The following is a 4,819-nucleotide window of genomic DNA, read 5'->3' as shown; positions in this document are numbered from 1 at the left end:
AAACTGCCCCCCCATGCCCGGATGATCCTGGGCCTGTAGAGGACCAGAGCCCCCGCAAAGTGCCCCTGCCACCCTATGGGCCGTCCTGCAGCCAGTGCCCTGCGGGCAACCTCCTGCACCCCAGCTGCATGCACCGGTGCCTCCTGCTCTGCAGGAATTGGGGGCAAGCTGCAAGCACCGTCCTGCTGCCTGGGACCTTCTCTGCAGGGCAACCCCCCGTTCAGAGCTGGAAGGAAAGCAGAGACGGTTCTCCTCATTGCAGCTCTGGGGCAAACCCTGCACCTGCCTCGTGGTTTCCTAGCAGCTAGGCAGAGCCAGGAGCCAGCACTGGGCTCAGCCGCTGTCTCTTGCCCTGCGGGGAATCTCCGCTGCCCACCCGAGCTGCTCACAGCACTGCTGGGCCCCGCGCAGCTTTCCTCGTCCAGTTGGGCCCAGCCTGGGCCTGCTGTCTGCTCCTGTCAGCACAGCGGAGCTGCAGAGCGTTGCCAGTGCTGGCGAGCGGTGCCGCAGCAGCTGCTTGCTCCCTCTGGGGCACACCCAGCCAGCTGTGCCCGTTATTTGCATCACTGCAGCATCCCCTGACCCCAGCCAAAATCGGGGCAACAGAGGGCCAGGTGCTGCATACGTCCGTGGAGGTGGCAGCCAGTTCCCGTCTGGAGGAGCAGAGCTTGGCTGTGCGAGAGCGGGGTTTACTCAGCGCCCCCCGGCACGCTGTGCCCCAGAGGTCAGGTTCGGGCCCTCTGGCTGCCCGCTCCTGCTGGGGTAGAGCATCTCCACCCCTTGCTGGGAGTTGATGTGGGTGCAATGTCAGGCTCTGCCTCTGCCCCCACTCCTGCTGCGCCCATGCTGCTTGCTGCTCATGGCAGCAGCCCGTAGAGCCGTTTCCTTCCTTTGTAGTCCCGGCATGCAAATCCATCAGCTTGCCCTCCGGGTGCTGACCCCGTGCCCGTCTGCCAGGAGGAGGCCTGGTGCGGGCGTCTGCATGCACGGAGGCAGGGCTTGCTGAGGAAGGCATGGCACCAGGCTGGAAGAGCTGTGAAGGAGAGCGTCCTCTCGCAGGTGCCCGAGTCTCCACGAGGGAGATGGGGTCACCGACACCCACAAGGCTCCTGTGTCACGGGAGAAACACATGCCGGGGCAGGGGGGGTGTCCAGCTCCCCACAGATCAGGCTGTATCCCGGAGGGATGGTGACACTTGGCACAGCCTCGGTCTCTGTGCCGCTGCGGCCTTGCACTCTTGCAGGGTGCTGGAGGTCCGGAGCATGGCGCGGTGGCGGGGCGGAGGGGTGTCCTGCTGGGGGAGGCTACAGGGTGCTCGAGTGAGGGCTGGGGGCGCTGGGCTCCGGTTTTGCTACCCGTGCCCTCAGCCTGGGCAGGGGTGAGGTTTCTGTGCTCGGGGCTGACGTCTCCTGCGTGGAGCTTCGGTCCAGTAAAGGCCAGTGGGGTAAACACAGTTGATCCCACGAGCCCTGGTTGCTGAAGCGTCAAACTCAAAATCCTCAGTGCTTTTAAAGGACGAATTGCTGCGGCTGTGCGCGCAGTCCTGATGGCCTCTGGAGTGACCACCTTGGCACGGCTGCCTCGGCAGTGTCTGGGAGGGCCCAATCCTGCAGTCAAAGCAGAGCCCTGCACCTAGCAGGGTGCATTGCAAGATCCAGGCTGTGTTTGGGCTGGAGGGAAGTCCTCACTTGCCATCAGCAGGGGGTAGGAAGGTCTGCCCCTTTCTTAAAAGCAGCTTGGACATTTGCTTTCTAAAACTGTGCTAGGTGCTGCTGGATACGTGGCCGGGCTTCATTTGCCACGTGGCCTTTCTCGTGGACCTTGGGTGTAATGTGAGCTGGACATCCCCTGCTTGGCCCCTCTGCCTGAAGGCAGGCAAGCAGGAGGAGGGAAGTGAGAGGGGGCAACAAGATGGGATTTGCTCTGCAAGGCCTGAGATGGGGGAGCAGAGTAAAGTGATCCTTCCAGCTCATTCTTGGCAGCAAGGCCAGGAGCCGGTTCTCTGCTTTCCCAAATCCTTTGGCACAAGCGCACGGGGCAGCCGAGGACGAGGCAGCGTGCTGGGACCTGCTCTGCACCTGCAAAGCAGCGCAGGGAAACAGGGCGATTCGTGAAAACTGAGGAAACTCGTAGCCGCCCTCAGCTTGCTCCGGAGCCAGCCGCCGCCGCCGCCCAGGCCTCTTGCTTCCGTCGAAGGAGTCGCGTGGCTCATGTTGCTGGGGAAGCCTAAGCAGGTATGTCTGGCAAGTGGGAAAGCTTGTGCAGAACTTCCCGGCCTTTCCACAGCCCCCCGGGCAGCCTCAGCCGAGTTGCTTCCTGAAGACGAGCATCTCTGAATGACCCTTGGCAGCCAACAAGCTGCACAGCTGAAGTGATGGGCTGCGTCCGGAGCCCAGCCCTCCCCAGGGGCCAGACGGCAGGCGAGGTGCGGTGCAGAGAGCAGATGCCAGGAGACTCAGCTCACGCCTGCTGGCTTCACACTCCTCGTGACACGGAGGGAAGGAGAGTTCCCTCGTCCCCAACCTCAACCTCCCTCCACCCAGGGAAGGACTGGGACCGGTGTCACCATTCTTAGCTGTTAACTGCTTGCTCCGCTCTGGCTCTGGAGAGCTCGGTGCACGTGGGGGGAACACCGCCAGGGCACTGGGGCCGGGGCTTACAACCAGCCTGTGGCCATAGGAATTGGAGACCATGTCCCAGATCTGCTCTATCTGCCCTTTCCCGGATTTCTTTGCCAAGTGTTTAAGAGGATTAGAGACAGATGGCATCTTCTTGAGGAAGGGCCCCCCACACACCCGGGGTTAGGGGTGACAGGCAGAGAGGGGTGGCCCGGGGCTCCGGGGAATGGGGATTACTCTCATCCGAGTGTCTGAGACGCTCCTCCTCCACCGGGGCACGGGGCTCCCAAGCCAAGACTTCCTTCTCACTGGGGTCTGTCTCCCGTATTTTGCTCCCCGCTCCCGGGAGCTGAGCTGTCGGTTCTGCTCCCCTCCGTCCCACGTTGGGGGTGGGAGCCTCCGTTCAGGGAACAGATCCCTGGATTTGGCTAAGTCCCCCTCCCCTCCTTCCTGGCCTCTCATGCACACGGTCCGAGCTGCTCCACTCAAGCCGTGCCAGGGCTGCACGTGAGAGCAGGCTCCCCAGTGCTTCGTCCTGTGGCCTGTGGAGGTGCCTCGTGTATGTCCCACAAGCATCCCGTTCCTGTGCAACCAGGCCGAGAGGTTTCTGGCAGAGAAGCCAGTCCAAGGAGGACCTGGCCCCATAGCCCCCAAAGTTGCATCAGTTGACACTGGGGCAGTTTAAGGCTCCAGCTTCCCCATTGCAGGAAGCTGAGACCACGTCCAAGCACTGCTCTCTTCCAGCCCACCCTGCCAAAGCACTCTCCCTCTTCCCCTGCAACTTCCCATTGCTGCCGCTCTGTGGATGGTAGCAAAGGGGCTCCGGCATGGATGCAACGCTGTCGGCAGCATCATGCACACCGTGCATCTCTGGTGGCTTCTTAAGGCCCGTGACTGGTGTACACGAGTGCTCCCAGCATTGTTCCCACTGGTGAGCAGATCCTTGAGTGGGGGGAGCGGGCTTCAGATGTGGTCAGAGGGAGGGCAGGGATGACAGGTGCTGGATGAGCTCAGAGAGGGCGATGGAGAATTGCAAAGCCTGAGTAGGGGCTGCAGGAGCAGGGCAGGGGCTCCAGGGCACGGCCCAGCCAAGGGCGTGCTGAGGACATTGGAGCATGCTGCCCCTGGCGACACTTTGGCCTCCCTGGGCCTCGGGGCAGTCCCTGGGACAGCGGGCACGGCAGTGCTCCGACATCCAGACAGGCGAGCGAGGCTGACGGCCTGGTGCTTTGCAAGAGCTTTGAGATCCTCCAGCAGAAGGGAGCAGCTACGTGCAAATCCATTCCTGGCTTGTTTGAGGGCTGAATGGTGTCATCTCAGCCCCGGGAGCTGGTGAGGTGGGGGGCTCCTTTGGTTCACAGAAAATGGTTCCTGTGCGTGCATCAGCCTCGGCTGCTGCTCCAGCACGAGCCCGCTCTCCTCACCATTTTGCCGTGACTCTCCGTTGCAGGAGTCAAGCGGTCAGCCCTTGTGCTGGGATGGAGCTGGGAGGCAAAGGGGCAGCTTGTATTTAGCAGGAGACAATAATTGCAAGTCAGATTTGCTTGTTCAATACACTATTGACAGGTTTGCCTTGGCAACCTGGAGCAGGGTTTCATTGTGTGCGTCTTACCTCATGGCATCCTATTGATTTTTTTTTTTTAACCTACCTACTCATCCTTTCCTTGCTTCTCTCTCCAGCCTGGAGTGTGACCCCAGGAAAGGAGATATCATCACCTGCATTTCAGGCTGGCCAGAGCTCCAACAGCAAACGCAAGCCGTGCTTGACAAAGGCAGCGGACATGTACATGCAGAACCAAACAGGCTTGGGCTCGGGACTTTTGTATGGGCTGAATAAGACCAAATGAGAGATGGAAATGTCCCCACGCCTCTTAGAAGGCAGTCACACGGGGCACTTGCAGGGGCCAGGCCCAGCTGGTCAGGGGTGCCCCATGGAGGAAGGAAGGGAGCTATTTCTGAGTCCCTGCTTGGTTTGGTTTTGTCTTCAACTTGACGTGTCCCCAGCAAGTCCCTGAGACATCCTTAGCGAGTCTGCAAGGAGAATCTGAACACTGGTGACGTGCGCTGGGTGTCATCTTTGTGGGATTAGAGGATTATGGCATTGGGAAGGATCGCTGGTTTGAATTGCTAATAACACAACGACTAATGAGCGACACAAAAAATGACGACGCGTGTAATCGAGGGGGCCTGCTAGCCAAATG

The sequence above is a fragment of the Alligator sinensis genome, unplaced genomic scaffold, assembly GCF_000455745.1.
Source record: "Alligator sinensis unplaced genomic scaffold, ASM45574v1 scaffold2241_1, whole genome shotgun sequence".
Lineage (NCBI taxonomy): Eukaryota > Metazoa > Chordata > Crocodylia > Alligatoridae > Alligator > Alligator sinensis.
The sequence above is the reverse complement of the archived record's forward strand: the minus strand, read 5'-3'. Positions refer to the sequence as shown.